The sequence below is a fragment of the Thermobia domestica genome, chromosome 5, assembly GCF_964235325.1.
Source record: "Thermobia domestica chromosome 5, izTheDome1.hap1.1, whole genome shotgun sequence".
In the NCBI taxonomy this organism is placed as follows: Eukaryota; Metazoa; Arthropoda; class Insecta; order Zygentoma; family Lepismatidae; genus Thermobia; species Thermobia domestica.
In genome coordinates this window covers 26,114,845-26,139,190 of record NC_137458.1, presented here as the reverse complement: position 1 = coordinate 26,139,190, position 24,346 = coordinate 26,114,845, and the positions used below count along the sequence as shown (strand labels likewise).

Below are 24,346 nucleotides of genomic sequence, written 5' to 3'. Positions count from 1 at the left end.
TGTTACTTTTCTGTACATTTTTAATGTTGATAAACGTATTTATCATTGTCATGACCATTATTGCTTCTTTATTGTTGCAGACTATTTCGTAACTTGAATTTTTAACATATCATTCAATAAATTCAACAAAGCAAACATGCATACAAATTACCTACATTTGTGTTTTAAAGGTACAGGAGATTTGTTTATTTTTTAGTGAAAAGTTAGATACCGTTTTCGAACGAGAAACTGGATTTTTAAAAACCCGAGTCCTATATTTCATTGCAATTGTTTACTATTTTAAAATTAGAAATAAAAATAAGCATAATGATTTACCACGGGGGAAACCAGTGATCGAGCTTTCTTCTCTGTAAGAAGGAGATCAGTAACCACAGAAAAATACCACGGTATTTTATATTTACAAATAATAATAGTAATATTATATATATGGGTGTGCCGCGAAAATTCAAGTTACACATGTAGTGTGCCGCAAGTTGAAAAAGGTTGGGAAACGCTGGAATAGATTGTTACATAGTCGGATATATGGTAGAATGACTCCTGATCAGTGATGTGAGGTGGAACATTTTCAATTTCAGAAAAATTTCCCCAATTTTTTCCGGAAAATTTTCCGTTCTAAACAAATATCAGAGTTCATGTATAGAAATGTTTAAAAGTGGAAGATCGTTTACAGAATCTGAAAATTTTCATGGCACAGAAAATTTTCGGTATTATGTAGGAACAAGTGACACAGTTTCTCATGAATCGAAAAATTTTGTCGTGTATGGAAAAAATTTTACTGAAAATCTTTTTATGAATAAGAAAAATTTTCATTATTTTCAAGCAAAAAGTAAAACAACTTTTTATGTAACGGAATGTGTTATTTCTTTGTAGAAACAAGTGAAAGGAATTTTCATGGATCGGAAAATTTTCATTATGATGTAGAGACAAGTGCAAAAACTTTTCATAACTCGAACAATTTTCAATATTGTGCATAGTGATGTTAGGTGCAAAATTTTCCACTATATTTAACTGCACATTGAGCTATAAAGTTGAATTCCTGTAGAGGAAAGTTAGAGAGCATTAAATTATAAATTTCCAATTAGCTTTCGGGAAGCGGAAAATTTTCTAATTTTTCGATTTGGCAAGTAAAAACTTAGTGTTTCTCTTTGTGTGTGTGTGTGTGTGTGTGTATGTGTGTATGTATGTATGTATGTAGTGCAGGGAACATAGAATTCATAGAGTACAAATATCCCATTCCGTTGTTTAAAATGTAACAAGAAAGCGAAAAGAAACCTTTGTGAATTTACCAATTATTTAAAAAAATGAAAATTCCATTATTTCTTCACATATAGGTCTGCTTATGTAATGAAATAACTAGACAAAACATAGAAGATCCAGTTCCTTATGAAGATTATTTTTGTAATAAAAAATAAGAAGAAATGCTTTGACTTTATTGTATTTAAACCTACGAGAAAACTTCGTCTTACGCATATTAAATTAACAAAATACGATTTTGTGAGATCAGAGGCGAATTTTGAGGAAGAATACATTGAAATATTTTAATTGCAGAAACGAAAAATTATTAGATTTTCATTTCATGAAACTTTTTTCAGACAATAGACCCTATTTATTACAAATAAATTTTACGGCTAAACTACGAATAAGTGGAATATGTTTCTATGAATCGGAAAATTTTCCGTTTCAAATTTTCCGGAATATTTACATCGCTGCTACTAATGTTATAACAAAACAACTTACAATATGGCAGTAATCATGTCACCATTAGTAGTATTCAATAAATGATGTTCTATATTGTTTGCTTATACATATCGGTACGTTAATAATAATAATAATAATAATAATAATAATAATAATAATAATACAATGTAATTGATACCATACGTATATTTTTAAGTATTAAATATACTGTACCTATATCATGTATTTGAATATTAATTTTTCTTTTTGGAAAATAAAAATCACTGTAATAAAATGTAAAATATACACTAGGATTAGGGAGGAGGCAAAAAGTCACTTTGCCCGGATGAAAATTTTGCCTTGGTCCGCCCCTGCTTGAAATCCCCGAATTTACAAAAATTGAGGGTATGAAAAGTATTGAGTAGGATCATTCTGTACTGTCCGAACGTTTCTTATTCCTAAAAGATTTGTAAATACTATAACACTTACCTTTCAAATCAGAACCTGCCTTAAGCCGATTGAACCTATTACTTCCAACCAGGTTCCACAGTAAAGGGGACTCCGCGCTACTACTGTATGTAAACTTCTCTGGGTTAACAATTAGGATCTACACACAACACCCATTGCAGTATACGTATTTCTAACACATTTAATGTTTTACACCTTGTGCTTTTAGCACACTGAATACAATTTTCAAGCTACTGAATACAATTTTCCTAAAGTGAATTGTTTTTAAGCTAAGAATATTAGTACTACATTCCCCAAAAGTGGTTCAAAGCCCACGTTACTAGTAGGTCCTATTCTTCATAACCTTTGTATTACATAACCTTGTATTATGGATAAAGACTTAAAATACAAAACCTCGAACTGAACCCTACCCACCATTGGCTTATCTTATCTAAAAGCGTAACATGGTTTCAAACAGGGATTATGATATTCAGATCTTTTGTATCAGTCGATCGCTTGGTATGTTCAAATATGGAAATATCAATATCAAAAAGTGTTAGTCGATAATTAAATATTTGTTACGCTCCATGATTGTCCTGTAGGATAAATGAGACGGATCATCAATAAAAGTGAATGATTTTGAAAATATTAGTAGAATGAGAATGTAGGAGGAAACAGAAGGGCCCAGAGAAAATTAAATGGACACCACATTTCTTCATTGCCTAGGATCGAAACAAGGACCTTTTTAACCAGAGGTGAACTTTCTGCTAGTAAAGCACTGTGTGTCAGTTTGCCGAAGTAGAAAGTCTCACTGGGGGAGCAGCCAGAACATAGACTATAATAGGTATATCATGACTTTATTATAAGCTTCCAAAAATGTATAAATAATAGATTCAATTATTTTTGTCACTTAAACCTGCCCCCTCCCCTTCCGGCCCCGCGCTAGATCCGCCACTGGACGTACCAATATTTTTCGACACTGTTTCCTTATTTTGTTGATATCGATTTCTGATATCAGATATCGCAGAGCTCTAGTCTTCACTTACCTGAGTAGACCCAAGGCAGAAATATCTGTTGTAACAATTCGACGCTGGCCTATAGCCAGAACACGTAGACAGGGGAGGCCGAGATAAATTGTTTTGGCGGAGCTGACTTGAGTTCTTTTCATAATAATACATACACACAGTAAACTTTCGATAATCCGGCACGTTCGGGGTTTGGTCAATGCCGGATTATCGAACAGTCTGTCCTGCGAACTCCAAACGCTAAGTTGATGACTGAATACAGCTATAGCAATAAGTTTGGCACCACATATTGTTTACTAGGAACAACTGGATAATTATTTCGAGTCAAATATAACCAAAACTTAATTTTAATCCTACATTTTAAAGAATACATAATTACTGTCAACTGTTGTAGGCATTTAATAAATCGGATAAAGAAAACAACAATACCTTGCTACTGCCAGACCTTTGGACATTTCAGAAGGTTGGATGCCAACAGACCAACGGAAGTCTAGCTACTATACCTATAAACAACTGCAAGTTTCAAGGGGCTGAAGGTCCCCTCACGGAGGGCTGAAACTCCGTATGGTCACTCCCTAGCTACAGGCCTGTTTTCACGTAAGGTCAATGTGGGCACCTTTGCTTGCTATAGCGACAATCTGACAAAAAGTTTTTGATGTTAAATGTAAATCAAATTGATGATACTCATAACTGAATTAAATTTCAAAACTTTCGTTTTCTCTTACAAGGCTCATAAAAAGTACAGGCCAAGGTGACAGTGAAATTGTTTTAAGCGTGCAGCTCTCTTTGATTCAGCGAAGTGATTAACATTTTAAAGGTAGCTATTTTTTTTTTTTTTTTTCCTTTCAGTCAATCCAATTCCCATTCATCTCTTCAGTTAAGTGTGGTACCGTGTAACACGTAGAATGGCTATCACGCAAAATCATAATATTTTTTTGTGACAAGTCGATATTTCCATTTACAATTGGAAAAGTTCTTCCTAATTCATGTGACCGAAACATCTTTTCAATTCTGTGACGCAAGAATTCTATGTAGTGAAATCGAAATACATTCGCTGAGGGGGGAGTATTCCTTTTAGAAGGTCAATACCGCCAGAGTCTTCCTTTTCCGACCTTTCAGAATGTCACTCGTGACTGATGTATGCTATGATATTTGTACTGTCATTCGATCTAGGTTTGTTTTCACGATTCCTTGGGGAGAAACTATTCGGAGTAAATTGGTGTGGACGGTGAGTGGTACGGTGTTCACTTCTGATGGATGGAGTCACTGGTTCGTTCTCAGCTCGCGCAAAGTGGGTTTTCTCGGTATTCCCGTTTCCCCTACTTTTTTCATTCTGGCATTTTAGTCATTATCACAGTCTCCTTTAGCCTATACGACATAAGCGTAGAACATGAAATTGAAATATTTAATTTTCAATTGTAGAAAAACCTCATGAATGGCAATTACGATATAATAATTTGAAACCATTAACTATAGTTTTTATATTTAAAAAAAAAAAAAAAGTTTTATTAATGTGTAAAGGGGTGTTTAGTTAGTTTTGAGTTAATGTACTGAGACTATATGAGATGTGAATCTAGAGATTAAAGTGGAATGCAAAGCACATGAACTTCTACCAGCAATCAAACCTAGAGTATAAATGGAGTTACGCTAATACTTTGTCCCAAGGCTGTTTAAGACATGGACCTACCAGTTTAATGTATGATCAGAATCAGAAATGCTTTTACAGGTATTGACCTCACGTTGTGCTGCTACGAATAGCTATAAGGCAGTTGTGAGATATGGTGTGAAGGAAGCTTATAATTATAACGTAGGCTCATAGTTGGATAGTCTACCTTTTCCCACTGTTGGCCCCACTGTCTGTGCTGCTAGAGATAGCTACGAGGAAACTGTAAGAAATGGTATAAAGGAAGTTTATAACGCAGGATAAAGTTAGCTACCGTTTCCCTCTCATGAGTGTATTTTCTGTGCTGCAAGAGTATTAAAACACTTTATATCTATATATCTTAAAGGTAGGAGTAGAGAGAGTACTTCAGTGTGTACGCTTTTCAGAAACCGAGACCTACTAAATTACCTTGTAGTCAAAATTTGTAAATTCACCGTATTTAAAAGTGTGACATCAGATTTGAGAGTAAAAGCTATGACCAAACAAACCAGAAAGTACACGCTTTAGTATAATTTAGTTAGTTTTCCACGAAACGAGAAATAAGGTTTTGTTTCTTGTAAATTCTGTAGGAATTCTCGTCTCGACACTCAAAGAATTATGTTTAGTCTTGTTTCTAATTTTTTTTCTTGCTTTTCTAAATTTGTGTGTAAAATTTATGCCCCGATTATTTTTTTCTTAATTTAATGTAGAAGTTAATCAGAATGCTTCCATGTCACGACAGGTCCATGAATTTTGTGACATAACGAAAACCATGAGTATAGGCCTATTGTGTAATGACTTGCGTATCTTTAAACTGAAATTCTCTCATTATGTTCGTACAATGACGTCAACAATTTGTACATTTTATACTATAAATCATTGAACATTAAACCAATGCTTGAGACTTAAGACTGAGTGAGTTAGTATTGCTCACGAGAGATTGAAATTTTTCTTGCTTCGAAAACTATACTAGGATTGCTTTGTTCCTAGTCTCTCCTCTAATTTAAAAGATCATCTCAACTTTAGTTCGATTCTAAGACGAGACAACAAATTTATTCTCTCATGGATAATAATTAATTGGGAGTAATGAACATCGCATAGGTGTTGGTATTCTTTTCGTAAGTAAATTCAGCAAAGCTCATTCTTTCATACTTCAATTAGGAAATACTTTATGCACTAATGCCACCGTTCTTTGTTTCGCTCACTTTGAAAGTCCATTCACCTTTTCTCACTGGTATGTCGTAAGTTACCTCAATGAACCTTATAAATTCTGTACAACAAATTATTACGAAATACACCGATAGTATTTCAATGCAATGTAGAAGAATAAAATGGCTTCTTTGTCCTAATTTCTTAACTGGTCAGTATTCAAGAGACGTACTCGGACACGTCTGCAAAAATGGACAATACCAAACGCTTATGTCACATTTGACAGGTCAGCGCGGCATTTCTTTGAGGAAGATTAATATTGGGAAATAGCTGCTATGAGGACCACAATAGAGGAGGAACTCGACTAGAAACATTTCCTTCCTCAGGAGTTAAATTGGGAATTCTATTTTTAACTTTTTACTTTACTTGAGACTTGAAACTTACCATACGAATACCATAAAGTAGTTTTTTTTTTTTAAATTATAGTAGTAGTATTAGCAGTATGAGCTTCCAACTAACAATCAAAGATTGTAACATTAGACATTTTTTTTTTTTTTTTACTTTCATGACCATTTATTTAATAAATTTAGGCATTAATACGGGCTTGTGTTTGGAAGAACCCAGATCGATTTCAGATGGGACTGCTTTGAGCGTAATACAGTATTTCAGGGACTTATTTTAAACAGTTTCATCCTATGTAGACTCGCTACTGATAAATCCGATGTAAACGTAAATCAATCAATCAATCAATTAATTCAGTGTCGGACTTTCGTTTCTTGGCAGTGAACTTATTAACTATTCCTTAACAAAAACATTAGTAGTGACAACTGCGGAAATTCCGGGTATATATTCCCTTCAATCCTGGAACTGGAGTACTGTCCCCCGCTAATAATCCGTTCAAGATGTGGTTTTTGAGGAGAAATGTGATGATTTGTGTCCGATTTTCACAAAGGAAAGTGGGATGGAACTGACGTCCCCCCACGATAAGCTTCAAATCTGCCCGCCTCCCAATGTTGAAGACAATTCTGCTCTCCTGATCCTCCACAGCATTAGTTTTCAACTTCATAAACATTTTGAACATCGCCTTCCAATGTTGAAGACAGATTTGCGCCGCTCGTGGTGACTTTCATATTAAGCTTAAAAATCTTTCGCGGGAAGGAGTGAGTGAATTAGCGTCTCTTAATGCGAATTAGTTTTAGCTTAGTCCTTTGTGACTTAAAAATAAATAAATATATATATATATATATATTTAAAATCTTTCGGGTTTACGTCCCACAATTATGCCGGCTATGCTAAACGAGATTGTGTTGATGAGAAAAAAATGAAAATGGTGGAATGAAGAAAGTGGGAGGAAACGGGACAACCCCGAGAAAACCTAGACACACGGTGTCTGTCCAACACAAAGTTCACTTGGCTTGAGCGGGATCAGGGACAGACGCACCAGAGGTGAACACTGTACCGCTGAGCCACCGCGGCCCCACTTTTTCGTGACAAATTCAAGTTTTAATGTTGATACAATAATCTCCAGAAAGTTAATTCTGCTCTTTTTTTTTTTAAGGTATAATACCACTCCATTGCTTTAAAATGGAATTAAAGGAGATAGACGCAAGGGGGAAATTATTAACTAACTAAGCATCTTACACGATGTTGACAGAAGAGATTCTTTCCACTCTTGTAGCAATTCCTCCTCGTTCCAGCTAAGGAGAATAAATTTGTGTATCTTGTTCCACAATTTTTTTCCCTCCAACTAAAATAAACTCAGCCGGAATTTCGTCTACATCTTGAGATTTGTCTCTTTAATTTCTTCGTAGGTTAAAATCATTATAAATGAATAAATTGTTTTGGAAAAGGTGGTTGCTTTTGATCACTTCAGTTCTTTGTTTCGAAAACTACCTCTATTGAAATTGTTAGCGAAAAGGCTTGGGATGGGGGGAGGTACCTCAATATCGTTACTTAAAAATATATATATATCAGTAAGCATGTGCTTTCAAAGATTTTATGTTGTTTTATAGCCGTTACCCTTAAATCCACTCTTGATACGAATCGCACATATTACAAGAAAATCTTAAGTCGTAACCATGTGTGAAATCTTGATATTAGCAGTCATTATACACGAAAAATACAAATTATTAAAAGATCTCCAAGCATTTTGTAAGTGCATTTACCTACACTTAATTAACATGTGCATCAAATCGTGAAAGTCGTGAAAATTAAAGGTCGCAAAGAACTTCAAGCGGATTTGCATATAGACATTATTAGCTTTTAAGGAAGTTATTAATTTTCTTGTATTATTTTAAATTACTTGAACTATGCATGCCCTCTTCTTTAGATAAAATTGCTACAGTTATAAGCAAATGAACGGTGTTTTTTGCTACCGTAAAAAACTGTTCAGACTTTATAATAAATAACCTTTAGAAACTACTTTTAGAGGCGTCATTTCATAAATCTGCAATGAACGGGTAGCTCACGAAAAACTGTCCCGCCTTTATTCTTGTCGGTACAGTCGGCAACAGTAATTGTTGCTACTAAAATAGAATAGAATAGAATAGAATAGACTATTGATTGTGTGTTAGGGCAGTTAAGTAAGAAGTGGTATCATTCTTGTTGCATACCCATGCAAGCAGGGGCGGATTCAGGATATGATCAAGGAGGGGCTAAACCATATTTTGCCGTTTTATCCAGTGTAAAGCAGGATTGAAGCCCATTTTATCCAGTGTATATCTGAGCGTCAAAGGGGGAGGGGGCTATAGCCTCCCTTGGATCTGCCACTGCATGCAAGTATAAAGCTGAATATTAGGTGCTCATCAGTTTTTTTTCAAAATCACTCATTCAATTTGATGAGAGGGAGGCTGGTTTTTCGTGGGCCACCCTGTATATTACTATCATTCTTATGCCATGCAAGAATTTGTTGCTGCCGACAGTGTACGTCTGCATGTGCTATGAAAACCCAACATTAATTCTAAGTAGATTCTTAGTTTTTATATAAGTAGCGTACGTGTCCTCGGGGCAGGTGACCTAGGCTTGATTTCTGACGGGAACTCGGGTACTTCGGATCCCACGTTCAGCTCTAGGTCTACATTAGAGGTCTGCACGGGCCAAAATTTTTTGCCCAGCCCGTGAGTTTATAATGTGAAGCCCGATCAGTCCGAAGTGTTCTAGCATTTACACCCGAGCCCGGCCCGAGCTCGTGCAATAATCAAATAAGCCCGAAATAAGCCCAAATTGCAAACCTTAATAATTAACGCAAAATTGTATTTTTATTTACAGCAATAAGAGTTTTAATTTGGCAGTTGTACTTCAAAAGTTCTTCAGCAAGAATGGTGCAATAAATATAGTTCTGTAATATATTTACAAAATTAGGATTGAAAAGGCCCGAGAAAAATGGTTCAGAAAAATGGACGTAATATACCTTCTGCAGGCCCGAGCCCGTGTAGACCTCTAGGCTACGTTCTATATAGCCTAGGCGCTGAAAGGGGCGCTATATTTCAATCTAACGAACCAGTAATTGTGGGCATTTGTGAAGGTGACAAGACTGACTGGATCTTGTTTAAAAACAAGAAATTAAACCTTTAACGTCACACGTTTACAAAGCCCAGTAGGCTGAAGAAGATAGATGCAAGTTAATGCTAAAATGTTGAACTGGAAAATTCCAAAAACTTACTGTCAAACTTATGACACTTCGAATTAAATATGAAGTTCTATTACTGAGTCTCGGTTCGCCCTCTTGACAGGGGTAAAAGTGAGAGGGAACGCAGGGACGCCTTTCCCCACTTCCAAAAATTGTCTATGGCGTCCTCTATCTCCTAGAAAAAAAAAGGTCACTGGGCCAGCGTGACGTCATGCGTCCCCCTACCTTTTCAGATTCACTTTTATCTCTGCCTCTTGATGTTATATTATGGGAGTAGGTAGAATTGGCGAAATAAGCCCGAGTCAAGAATAGTATGAAGATTAAAATTCGGTAAATAACGGAGAAGCTTCATTAATATCATTTTGTAAATAAGCAATTGAAGAGGAAAGTGCAGAAAGGTCACATAATCCGGCTGTAAGACATTTAAAAGATGTACACATACAAAATATGAGTAAGTGCAAGTTTGCATCTGAGGAAGGATCATTATTATCACATAATCATTTACTTGGGGTAAAAAAAAAAAAAAAAAAAAAAAGTGTAAGGAAATTTAATTTGCAAATGCTTTTCGGATCTTTAAGTAATAGGCTATAATCAATATTTTTATTTATAAAAGGACATAGTTCTGATTTACTCCTTTTGGGAAAAGAAAAAAAATAATCTAGCTTTAGTTTTCAGAGTGCTGCATCTTAACTAGGGTTATCTATGAGACAAGCTGAGGTTTCCTCTCAAAAAGTTCTCTGAAAATATCTGTTTCTATTAGAAATAGTGTCGCCCACGGGACGAGACGAAACAAGAAAATTTTCGTGACTAGATGAGAGACCGGACGACAGCTCTTTCAATAGAAAAAATAGATATATTTTTCGAGACGTGAAAGCACTTTTACACCTTTTCCGAGACGAGACAGTCTCACATCTCAACTCGTGAACAACACTAATCGGAAGAGCTCTTGATCACAATTTGTTTCGCCACGTTTCACTGGCGTCTCTGTTATGTAAAATTTGGGGGGGGGGGCGCATCGAAGAAAGTGATGAAAATGGTGCTACCTAGCCCAACCTATTTATTATCTTCGATTCCATTTGTTACCTTTCTGCTTACCTTCACGGATCCCCTAAGGTATATCAAGAACTCTGATATAATCGTTCCACAGCCTGAATAATATATTCCCAATAAATATAATTTTATTTATTTATTTGTTTGTTATTCTGTCGTTAGTTAATAAATTAAAGTAGAATGAAATATTGAATGTTTTGTACTTCAAAATATTGGGGGGGACGCACCCCTCGCCCCCCCGCCAGAGACGCCTATGCCACGTTTCAGTGCAACCCTAATCCAACCTGTTGATTTTTACTAAGAATAGAGCATACCGTCTTAAAATATTTTATAAAGCAAACGCTGTTATTATTTAAATGCATTTTATTTCCGATTATGTGTTTGGCACATTTTAATGAGGCACCCTTGTCATCGTTCATATATGATAATGCGTCGTCTCATTTTGGAACCAAATGACAGCACCTTGGTAAATTCTTTGACAGTATTATGCTTCTAGGAAAAACATCTGATCGAAGCAAACCTTTGTGACTATGACGTCATTTGGGATGGACGCTCGCCAGCAGATTTTTCCAAAACGAACGAAGAATACATGAGGAAAAGGTTTAGCGAAGAATCAATGACAAAGGGACGAGAAAAAAAAAAGTAAAACCACTTTTATATAGGAATTTCTCTCCCACTCACAATAAAAGTTTCTGAGCGATTTATCGATTTTTAGTAGTGATGACGTGGGGATGATGAAAATTCATTTGCGACCCAGAAAGAACCATATGTCGCTTTAACTCATTAAAGTCAGTCCAACCAAAAGAGCGGAGGAAAATGATAGTCCAGAAATAGCACAAGTGGCAACAACGATAGCGTGTTTCCGTTGTTGAACAAAGTAGCAGAATGTATAATTATGTGCTTTCTTTGTTGTTACCATACCCTTCATTTACTAAACGTTTTTTCCTTGACTCCTACTGATTCAAATCGCACTGTGTACTACAAATACTAGATTGTGCTTTCACCGGAAATCAAACTCAGAATCATGTGTACTAAGGATGGCCAATTCCGGAATTTTTTACTTTCCGGAATCTGGAAAGTAAAATGGAAATTCGGGGGAAAATCTGATTTCGGAAAAATTATCGATTTTCGTAAATTTCGGAATCTTTCCGAAATCCTGAAAGTGAAAATTCCGATTCCGGAAAATTTTGGCCACCCCTAATGTGCACCAAATATGAGTTGTTATACAGCTATTCAGCCAAATCCAGGACAAGTCGTTGTTTACCTGCTACAAAAATTTCCAGCATATTGTTAAAAGGTTTCGGTGCGTTCGCAGAAAAATAAATATTGCGTGGTTGTGTCCGGGTAGACCAGCATTTAAAAAAAAAAAAATAATTCTGCGGCATATTTATCAAAAATTTAGTTTTTTTTTCTTGATCATAAAGAAAACCTGGGCCCGGATTCGATTCCAGGTGAGAGAGGCTGATGGTACCTATTCCGAATTATGCGTCACACTCCGAATTTTAAGAATTCTCAGACAAATTATATGACGGAACGGCAAATTATCCAAACCACTCACAAAATATACACCAGAAATTCCTGGTAGCATTTGTAAATTTCGACCTACACTGTGTATCTAGGCCTATTGAAATATCGATATAATTCTATCGCTAAAATTTTCACTTGGCAGCATTGAAATCACCGCCACTGGTGATATTCTTTGACAGGTTCAGTACCAGGATTACTTAACCGCCAACAAGCTGACGCTACGATTTCCTGTTTGTGTTTTTGGTTTAGATTTCCATCGCAACTTCCAATCATGAATATACTTATCTATTTCTTTCCATTCCATGTAGCGATTTGGGTATGGGAAATAAGCGATCTGGGGCCCATTGCTGATCCTGGGGGGGACCCCGATAGCTCATGTGGGCCCCGCATTGTATTTATGAATATACAATATTTGACAAATTTAAATGCAATATGTCTTAAAATCCTCGTATATGCCTTCTGCATCTAAATGCCCCCCACCAAATTTATAGAGAAATCGGCGCCCTTGCCCATTGCGTAAGTTTTCCTCAACGCAACGTAAAAAATGAAATGAAATCTTTTAAGTTTTACGTCCCACGATTATGCCAACTAGGCTAAAGGGGGCGGTAATGAGAAATGAAATGGCGGAAGAAAGTGGAGGGAAACGGAAGAACCCTGAGCAAATCCACGCACAGGGTGTTTGTCCATCACAGTCCACTTGGCGCGAGCTGGGATCGAACCAGGGACCCCATGCACCAGAGGTGAACGCCCTGCCACTGAGCCACCAGTTCAACCACAACAAATTTATACGGCTGGAAATTAAGGTCCATATAAAAATAAGGTGCAGTACGGAGCAGTCAGAAATTCCAAAGGCAGTAACACATTTTACTGCGGATCACGTGGACTTTCTAGAACAGAGTGACAGACTTTCAATATTTTCTAGAGTTCGAACAGTATGCGGTTTTCCTGTATGTTTCTTTTACAGCTCAAGCAGTTTCTCGAAATTTCCTGAAAACATACACTTATTACACACTTGTATTGTGGCTTGGAATACTGTGATTCTGATGAATGTTGAATTACCAACGAAATGCACACGAGCAACAATAACACTAGTTTCCTTTTTATTATTATTATTATTATTATTATTATTATTATTATTATTATTATTATTATTAAGAAAGCTCTGAGACAAACACGTTACATGGTGATTGAAATGTCATTAAGACCTGGCTACAATGTAACGGTCAACCTCAAGAATCACGTCTACACAAAATTGATCTAAAGAAAGAAAGAAAAGCAGAAACAGAATTTTGTTACGTCAGTCGTGAATACTGCTCTTAAAGGCATGTGAGAAAGTATAAAAATGTAACTTTCAGAAGGTACAACCGGTATGTTTCATATCACTTTGAATTAATAGTTAAATGCGAAATAATTAATCTGGTCACAATTTCAATGCGAAAACAATCAGGTTTTCCTGCCGAGCCCTGTATAAATATATAATAGTACACAAAAGGGAAAAAGCTCTTCGATAGGACTTCACTAGAACAGCCACTATTAGCGCTGTTCTTTATTAATGGAATTTCCATTGGTTGAAGCAAGTCATGGCATCAGGGCCGGATTTCCCAATAGGCCCAGTAGACCCGGCCCAATGGGCGCAAGCTCCCAGGGGGCGCACGGCCGAGAGAAAAAAATAAAAATATCTAGAAATAAAAATAAATAGCCATAACTTAACATATTTTTTGAATTGATTAAAAAAATCAGGCTAATAAAGCATTCTTTATTAGTTTTTTTTTACTTATTTGCCCAAATGACTAAATTGAACAAAACCAGTTATTCACCAACCTTTTGTTAATACATTAACGGTATTTTGTTAAGCCCAGAACCAAGCAAATTCCTCAAACTTGCAATGATAAAATTGCATTGTGGAGTGGTGTTTAAGTAATTAACATATAGGTCTGATATATTTTTTTAATAAAGGGTTTTAGGAAGGTAACTTTAACCAGACTAGAGTCGGAAAAAATTATTGGGCCTAGGGGCGCCAAAATGCTAAATCCGGCCCTGCATGGCATATTTATTACCTTTAAAGAATTCTATGCCTTAGATATCTTCTTGTCATGCTACAAATGAATAAATCGTGCTTATTTTGCTAGAATCTGTTTAATGCTGCATTTTTTGTTTAGCATCCCACGATTATGCTCCGGGACTAAGAGAAACCGCAATGACAATGGATGAAATAATGGAATAAAGAAATTGAGTTGAAACGGTACAACCGCGAGATATGGTGTTTGTCCACCACAAAACTTGCGCGAGCTGGAGTCGATCCAGCAATTCCCTCTACCACTGAACCACTGTGATAGCCATTCAATAAATTAATTTATTATATCGTATCTGTTTCTGTATTCAAAGTTTTCAACTTTTGTATAGAAGATTGATATTTTCATGTATATATTATGTTCGTCTTTTAAGAATGTCTAATATTTTGCATAAGTGGTACGCAACTCGAAACTCTCTAATGTCTGCAGTTTGCATAACGTTGTAAGAATGAGCTTGACTGAAATATTTTTGCACTATACTATTATTATTATTATTTATAATGTTATGGACGTGAACAAAATCATTAAGCTATAAACCAATGTTCGCAAATGGTCCATTTTGCTGATCTTTGTTTATATAATCCCAGCAAAAGTGCATGCCTCTCTTTAATCAACAGTAATTTTAGAACTAATATAGGTAATTATATTTAGTTTTCTTTTACGTAGAGGAAGCATAAGTCTGTAACTTACCGAAAATTGTACTCAAATCGATCAGTTTGTACCGGAATTATTTACAAGTAAGGGGTTTACAGATATGTTGAAGGAAGATACACTTTTACTGGCGAGTACACGGTGTTGGTCGTCGAAGTTTTCTCAAGAGAACATTATTTTTATTCTTGAATAGAAGCTACAGTATATGTAACTCCATTTCTTTGAAGCGTAGATGTGTAAGAAAAAAAAAAACATTCTGGTGGGAATTAGATAAACTTTTCATATGAATAGTTGCATCTTCTTGATTTGATCGACGTGATAAGGGTAAGCAAACTGAAGCTAGGCAAATTGCAATATTTCACTATTAACTAAGTTTGGATAATCGTCATAAAAAGTTATTCTCTGACACAATTATCTATATGTAGAATCAAATTTACAAAATAGACTCTGAATTTCTTCAAAAGATCTTTGGTTTGCCTTTACTTATTATAATGAATTTTCAAAATGTAAAATTATGCCATTATTTGGTCACGTACTAGAAGCACAAGTCTCGTTTTATCAGCATATTATTGCGTTACACTGTATGAAGGCAGTAATAAATCGTCAGGCATACTTCTCATAGTTTCATCATGAAATCAAGATGTTGATAAAAAGCAATAAATTAAACTTATTTAGATTGAAGATAGATTCCAGGTGTGGCGCCTAAGACATATCGGACATTAAATATGTGTGTTCTAGGTAACAGTTCTCCTCTTTTACAGCTGTATGTAACACGCAAAGTTAGGTGGCTAACCTATTTTAGAAAAAGAAATCCTGTATAGGGAATGCATTTATACATCTGCTACAGAGTCGTTATTACCTTTATGCTAATTACGTCCTAAATAACAATTAATATTGCATGTTGTTTTCAACAGTTGGATTCTATTGTTACTTACGGTGATTACTTCGTTGTGTAAATAACCCTCATTACTTCATTCCAGATGTATACATTCAACAGCATTTAATTCCGTTGCGAAAAGAGCAACTAATGTTGCCAGCTCACGCTGTTCGATAGATTTTCTTCACAGTTAACCGTGATATCACTAACAGTGCTGGCGTGAGGATAGAAATAACTCCAATTGTTCATAACATTTTTGGACTTCTCACAAAACTTAGCATAGTCTAAAATCTGTTAATAGAAGGGACGAACCTTATCTGTAAAAGTGATCTTTGTACTGTCACGCATAGAGAGAGAATATTCTGTGCTTTGGACGGGGAAATGACGTTGCAAACTTCTGACGTCATATTATTATTTATAGTCAGCAAAAAGATATTTTTAAAGAAATGTAAATTTTTCAGTAAAATTAAGAATTCTGTATTTCAGATTATTCGTGGTTCTCTTTAAGAACAGGATTGATAAGGCTTCATATCTCTTAACTTTTTTATTTAAATTATTACTTAAAACGTGGAATGAGGAATTAATATTTGTAATTTATTAAATTATTCACGAACTAAACTGTTTATTTACTGCAGTAAAACATGCAATTTTCAAAATTATTATTTCAACCATTTCAGTTTTTTCTTTTTTTTTTTTTTTTTAAATCGAGGTGTCTTTACTTTCGGAAATCTAATAAATATTCTGGACCTTATGCAGAGTCGGTTTGAAATATGATTAGCGTCATACTAAAGGCCTGACTACTGCATGAAAAATGATAGTCGAACTCTTTAGCATGGCACTAATCACGCGTCAGAACGATTCTGGATATGGCCTTATATATCTTGTAGCGCTGAACTACTGCACTAAACTTTCTCGCTTCCATTTCTTCAATTACAAAATGTAATTTTGCTGCCATTACTGCAGCAGTTTAGACAGCAGAAATAATGGGAGTTTTCGGGAAACTTCGAAGAAAACTCATACTCCCAAGAGTAAACTGTCCCGTAATGGTCCGCTGAACAGCATCATAATTTGATTCAGTCTAGACTGAGAACTTAGTTAACGATTTCTATTATGCTAGACAGTTTTTCCTATTGATGACTTACCGGTAATCAAGTGTTTCATTTAACCTTTGAATTTATATACAGCTTATTTTATACAAGATGGGAAGAACGCATTCAATATTTAAGCCAGCAAATTTATCTAAAAGAAGAAAGATTAGCATACAATAAATAGAACATCATTCTATAATAAGATCATTAAAGATCATTAAAATAAAGATTAAGATAAAGATTATCATTAAAAATTATCATTATGTTAATTAAAGAAAAAACGATATACGTCGAAAATAAAGGGTGCAGATTAGGAATAGTCCGCCAAATTTAAAATAAAAAAAATCACTCTTCTTGCTTTGAATGATTTCCTAAGATGGTTTGGATTGTTATTACCCTGGCGCATGCTCTACGTGCTGCCCTATTATGTGCAATTATTTAATCCTGAAATTCATTCGTAGCGTCTTAGTTAGAAAATGTTTCTTATGGTAGGAGTTGTATTCATGGGTGCAGATTTTACTTTACGATGACTTCCCCTTATAGGTGTAAATATGCCTTCGAGCAAAAACGACTGTGCAAAAACACTAACCAACTTGTGCTAGGTGGCCACTAAAAGCGAGAATGCCATCTACTTTTAGAGATTAAAGAAAATTAATTTTAAGAAATAATAAATAAAATTATTTTTTTAAAAAATATGGATGTAGTGACTTTCTAAAAACAGTTTAACAAGAACAAAGTTTAGTCTGTTGACAAGGCAGTAATTAGTGACTTGTGCATTATTTTCATAAAAACTGAGTTGGTAACATTGGGCGAGGGAGGGGGTGTCGAAGTCTGCCTTGCCTCTTGGTGAGTGTACTGTACGTGCATCGGAACGGATGAACAGACAGACGTAGCCTACATATACTCATTTTTCCGGCATGTATCTGCCATTAAACGTATAAATTCATTAAAATTTTGAATTCGATTTTTTCACGATCATCATGGTTTTTCCCCTTCCTTGTCGTTGCTCAAATATAATAAAGGGAGTGGATAAAGAATTAAAGTGATTAACTGAAACTAATGAAAAGATGACAGATCAAATTGGCATTACTTTGGGAGTTTTTTTTTTTTTCATGTTTTTCCTTATTCAAATATCAGGTATAATGCCAACATAAAGTGTATGGTTCAAATGCATGAACCTATACTATTCTACATTGTTGGCGATAATTATCCCGCAAACTTCACCGTGCGAAGGAGCCATAAACATTCGAGACCACATTTACGCCGATCCCAAGGGTTTCAGTATTCGCGCGCTACTCTAGCCAGTTGTTTGAAGTTGGTCATGTAAAATGTACAGAAAAATTTGGGCAAGAGAACAGAACCTAGCCAATCCCTGCGGGGCTTCTAACCCGTTCCTACTACTACTACTATCATCATTATTACTAGTAAAACATTTTCATTACTAGTATGTTGCGCTAGCACGCTTGGCTACGAGGGCCGACAGCAGGTGGTCTTTGCTTTCCGCTATATGAGGTCATGACTCTTGATGTTCTGTCTGTATCGACCAATAAGATCAGAGGATATCTGAAACTCTTGGGATGCGCGAAAATGCTTCGAGACCCTCTTCAAGTTAAAACGTAATAATTCACAAACTTGTCAGAGGAGGGGTGGGGGTGGCAAAGCCGGTTTCTCGCCATTACTATTCTATCGTTGAATCAACGTGCTTTATAGTACCCTTTTGCGTTCAAACTGGTGAAAATCATTACTTTGTGTTGATTAATAGACAGTGCTTGCCTTTGTTCAGATAAATTTTAAAGAGCAGTCATATATAGTATCAAATAATGTAATTTACATTTTAAGGTCTCATTTAAAATCATTAAGTACTCATGAATATTCTCGTAATCTACGAATAAATTAGAGGCATTCGTATTTAGTTACCTTAATATTTGCTGTGCATGCGTTCAGAAAGTTTATAAAATAATTGTCTGATAAGCTTTCCAGTACAAGCTACTTATCTTTTGTTTAGCGGCTTATATAGTCTAACAGAGAACGTTTCAAATTTGTTAACCACGCGAAGATAAATATCTGTTTTCCCTTTTTTTTTAATTTCATGTGCGAAATTGCTTTTTTTATTATTATTATTCTGTCGGAATCTTTCGTGCATTAATATTGAATTTTAATAAATCAAAATGTGTTCTATCTTGATCCGCCCAATAGGAAAACTATTACTGTATGGCATCTGTTCGTATAGCGGATAGCTTTGTGTGGTAGTAGAGGATTTTCTGTTATATACAGGGTATAAATGGTTACTCTTCTTTTTTTTTTTTCTCTTGTAACGATAGTACGTATAAATGTGTAAATGTTATGGACAATGGTCTGGTGCGAAAGATATAATTTTCTTTTACGGCCAGACCTGCACATTTGCTGTTAGGTTTTGTGGCCAGACAGATTTCTAGGCACTTGGCGGGAGCTCATGTGGTTCGGATTCCACGTTAATCAGTAGGTCCACGTCTCATATAGCCTCGCTGCTGAACGGGACGTTAAACTCAAAATCAACTCAACTCAGATTTCTAGGCAATGCAGTGACTATGGGAACAAATACGAACATTAAAATTCTTTATATCAATTTTAAATATCTTATTAGGAATAAAATGAAAGAAAAGGAGGACCTAGTACCCATTATTGGAACCTCAGACATAAAAAAGGGAAATAGTCTATATGGGACACTCAAGTGCTGGCCTAGTTCAAAAATAGTTTTACATCATCGCTTAATCTTCAAGACTGCTTTAACTCCCATTAAATTGAATGTAATACATAAAAAGAATCAAATTATTGCTGGTGTGCGGAAAAATTAGGCATCATTAATAATCTAATTTTCCAATGTGAGCTGTTACAACAAAAAAAGAATTATCTTCAGTAAACATCTTATTTTTTTCCTATACTTTTCCAGTCACTACAAATATGATTTTACATACGAGAAATTGGTATTTAATTAAATTATTACAGTTTATCCAAGAAAACGACCTAAATTTATATATAAAAATATATAGAACAAAAAGGTTCATCTTCAATATCATTAATAAACCACCTACAAAAAAATGGAATGCTGGGAAATTACTATTTACATTAACTCAAATTTACTGTCTAAACGCCGTGAACATAACCATTTCTTTAAGACAAAATATTAGACCAATATAACTTAACTCTTAGATTCCCGGTGATTTCTAAAGTACAATGGTTCATGTAAAGCGACAAATTTATCTCATTTTATCATTTATATTTATCACATGAATAGCAAGAAGGCTACTGGAACTAAACGCTTGAGCCTATGTAGGTGGTGTTCAATGCAGACCCACAACTAGAGGGGGCTAGGGGGGCCTGGCTCCTCTTAAACTTTTCGTGAACCCCATAGACCTTAACACAAAATGCTAGTATTAATAAAAAAACGCACAATTTAGCTAAGAGAATTTTTAATGACTTGGCCCCCCATAATATATTCATGCCCACCCTCCAAACCTCTGTGGCTGATTGCGGGCCTGGTCCAATAGCAGGCCGAAATGAAATGAAATGATTTCTATTCAGTTAAGATGTGATCTAAAAAGACGTCATTGTGAATGTATTTTCAATTTAAAGGGGAAAAAAATGTATAAATATAAGGTATATGTGGAAAAAGTCTTCGGAAAATACACAGGTTTAAATTTATTTTATTTTGTGTGTTATCATTGAACATTCACTGAGTGAATTACATCTTAAGTAGTTCAATAATTATAAAATATATTCTGACGAACTTAGGACAAATATGTCTAAAAACTAGTGTTGCCACGAGACGAGACATTTCTCGTGTCTCGTCTCGTCCCGTCTCGTAAACGAGACGAGACACGAGACGGAACAGAACCCTCTTAGACGAGACACGAGACGAGACAGACTACTTGTCCCGTCTCGAAAACGAGACGAGACGGGACGTCTCGTGAAATGTCTCGTCTCGTCTCGTGTCTCGAAAATGAAAACGCTGGCAGGAATGGCCAAGATTGAAATTGCCAGTGGTCATATAGATTGCAAACGGAAAATCCCCTTTGTGAGAAAACATGTTGAAAAGCCTTCATAGAAAAGTGTCCTCTGTCTATTGAATGAAACAATCGTGATACATGAGCTTCCAGGAATATCATCCTTAATGTCTTGTCCCCAATTCCCCTTGCTGTAAACTGACAAGTAAACCTTACGTTTGGGTGAATCGAGTTGCTGACTGAGACACATATGAGAAAGTAGTACTAAATGTGGTCAGTATTTCAGTGAAGTTTTAGGTGCGAAGCTCCAGGGGTTTAGGAGATACAGCTACCAGAACATCACATGGAAGTACAGAATAGTCTTCATATAGTTGGAGGTAAAAGCTCTGTAAGACCTGTTGTAACGACAAAAGGTGAATAACAAATATATGGGTACATATTAGGATTAGGAAGTCGTATAGTAAGGGTATACCTGACGGTGGCCATCTTGAAATCCGCCATTTTGAATTAAGGTTAAGTTTTTAAAATAGGAATAGGGTCATGTGATACATGGTTTAAGGCGCAAATTTAATCAGAAGAACAATGGTGACGTTAATTTTGATTTACGCGCAATTGGTAAAAAGTTACAGGGAAATTAAATATTGTTGCAGCATATGTATTAGACTTTTACCCCACCTTGTAAATTTTGTGTTAATGATAATAATTAAATAAAAAGCAGGTGGATAAATATTAGGTCTATGGTAAGAGTTGCCTTGATGGCGGCCATGTTCAAATCCGCCATTTTGAATCAGACAAAAGTTTTAAACAAAACGCATAACATTGACACCTTATTAATAGCAATTTTTACCATAACTCCAACGGTATAACCATTTTTGCTTTATCATTAACCAGCACAAAATTAAATGGATCTCTCCTTACGACTACTGCTTTGACGGAAATGTTAACGACAAATGTGTCAAGTGTAACTCGATTACCTTTGTCAGGTGTGCTCACTGTGAGCAGAGCATTTGTGCAAGTCATGCACTCTTTTCTGAACTACATATTGATTGTACTAATTGAGGATTTTTCTGGAAGAAAGACCCAAGTTCAATTATGACTCAATTCAACTTTGGTCATTTTTCCTTAAATTAGCAACTTGTTTATGCGATAACAAATGCTGGTTAATGATAAAGCAAAAATTGTTATACCGTTGGATTTATGGTAAAATTTGCTATTAATAAGGTGTCAATGTTATGCGTTTTGTTTAAAACTTTTGTCTGATTCAAAATGGCGGATTTGAACATGGCTGCCATCAAGGCAACTCTTACCATAGACCTAATATTTATCCACCTGCTTTTTATTTAATTATTATCATTAACACAAAATTTACAAGGTGGGGTAAAGGACTAATACATATGCTGTAACAATATTTAATTTCCCTGTAACTCTTTACCAATTGCGCGTAAATCAAAATTAACGTCACTATTGTTCTTCTGATTAAATTTGCGCCTTAAATCATGTATCACATGACCCTATTCCTATTTTAAAAACTTAACCTTAATTCAAAATGGCGGATTTCAAGATGGCCGCCGTCAGGTATACCCTTACTATATGACTTCCAGCTAGTCCTAATATGTACCCATATATTTTTTATTCACCTTTTGTCGTTACAAGAGGTCTTATAGAGCTTTTACCTCCAACTGTATGAAGACTATTCTGTACTTTCATGTGATGTTCTGGTAGCTATATCTCCTAAACTCCTGGAGCTTCGCACCTATAACTTCACTGAAATACTGACCACAATTAGTACTACTGTCTCATATGTGTCTCAGTCAGCAACTCGATTCACCCAAACGTAAGGTTTACTTGTGAGGAATTCTCTTTTTTTTTATTTCTGACTGGAATGATGACAAACAAAATCAAAGACAGGGAAGATTTTTACAAGGTCAAGAAACCGAACTACCACCACCATCTATTCAATTTGAAAACTGGGTAAGGTCTACACTTGTCTTTATTCTCTGGTGGCGGTATTCTTTTTGCTATATGAACCGAAAACGGCAATTGAAGTATGTCATCTTGCAACTAAAAATTTGTCTTCTCTCTCTCTCTCTCACGCACACACACATACACACACACATAAAAACACACTTTTACCATTTTACTAATCGCTCGCTTATTATACAGCAGTCATGTTCTAAAATTCACCTCTTCGTTTGGAAGGCGGGCGGACGACAAAGGAAGCAATGATATTATCGACGAACCTTTCAAATTGTTTGCTTTCAGCAAATTTATGATACTAATAATAACACTTTAGGTAAAGAAGTTTTACAGGGGGACCTTCGTTTTGTTACGCGGAAATGTTTGATCTGACCAGAGTGCGAAATTGCCCTCTGCTTTCATGTTGAGAGGCGGGGAATACTTCCCTTTCCAAGTGAATAATATTCATTAGGACCTGAATTATCTTCAGAAATTGTTTCTTACAGGCGCATAAAGCCTCTCGAACCTGATAAGTGTAAAGAACATTTGGTATAATATTCATGGAACTCCGTTGAAAGCAGAAAATATCATGAGAATGATCAAAATTCGAACATTGAAGAACATAATTAACAGTAAAGAAATAGGATACCCAAACCATATTTTTAAAGCTGCTATAAAATGTATATCCTATATTTTTACTAATTCCTTACTCCCATGAAAGTATCCTGGGGAGGATATTCTCTCCATTTTTTTCAGACTGGAATCCTTTTATCCCGTACGATTTCCCCCCTGACACAGTACGAAAAAACAAATGTTGTTAAAATCCATACACATGACCCTTCCGGGACTCAACCCGGGGCCTTCAAGCCGATGGTCTATCGCCGCAGACCGCTCGGCTTGGTATGAAAATGTACGTTGTATGATTGCGAATAGATCCCGACAATATAAGGAACTTTAATCCAAAATGGCCACCCAAAAATCAACTTTTTTTTTTTTTTTAAGCCATCAGCTAATCTGGGTGTACTGTCATGAGTTTGTTACATAAACGGGGCAAGCACCACATAGTAGCACACACCCCGCGGTTATGGGAACAGATTTGAACCATGGAGGTGAAGACTGCCCTCAAGCATTCTTTCGTCCGATGTGTCGTTCAGCTCCCATTACTATGACACTTTAAGTAGAGCTTAGTGTGCAGTAACATATAAAATTTCAATCAAATACTTTCCATTACTCAATAAAATTATTTGGTTCCGAGCTTTTTTTTAAAAAAAAAAAATAATTGCAACAAATCTAAATATGCTAAAATGGAAAGTAGTTTTTGGATTGTTATGGGTTAACACTGTGAAACCTAAAGGCTGGAATATATGAAATCAAAGTGTACACCAGGGTGGAAAAAAATCGATTTAAAAAAAAAATCATTTTTGTTGATTTTTTTTTTTTATTTAAATCGATTTTTTTGATTTAAATCAAATCTTTCTTCTTGTAAATTACAAGTGGCGAACTGAAGAAAAAGCATTAGAAATTAGTATTAAATGCTAATTATGCCATTTAAGTGAAAGTATTAGGGTTGAATT

The 24,346-nt window shown here is 35.4% G+C and overlaps 1 protein-coding gene across 1 annotated transcript in view; it reads right to left on the bottom strand.

Annotated features, from left to right (window-relative positions):
- LOC145685797 (armadillo repeat-containing protein 3-like) overlaps nucleotides 1-15,897 on the bottom strand; it is a 96,220-nt gene extending 80,323 nt beyond the window's left edge. The window contains exon 1 of the mRNA XM_081758341.1: nucleotides 15,804-15,897. The gene's annotated coding sequence lies outside the window, so the exon portion shown is untranslated. The remainder of the gene's footprint in view (nucleotides 1-15,803) is intronic.
- Nucleotides 15,898-24,346: the final 8,449 nt, after the last annotated feature.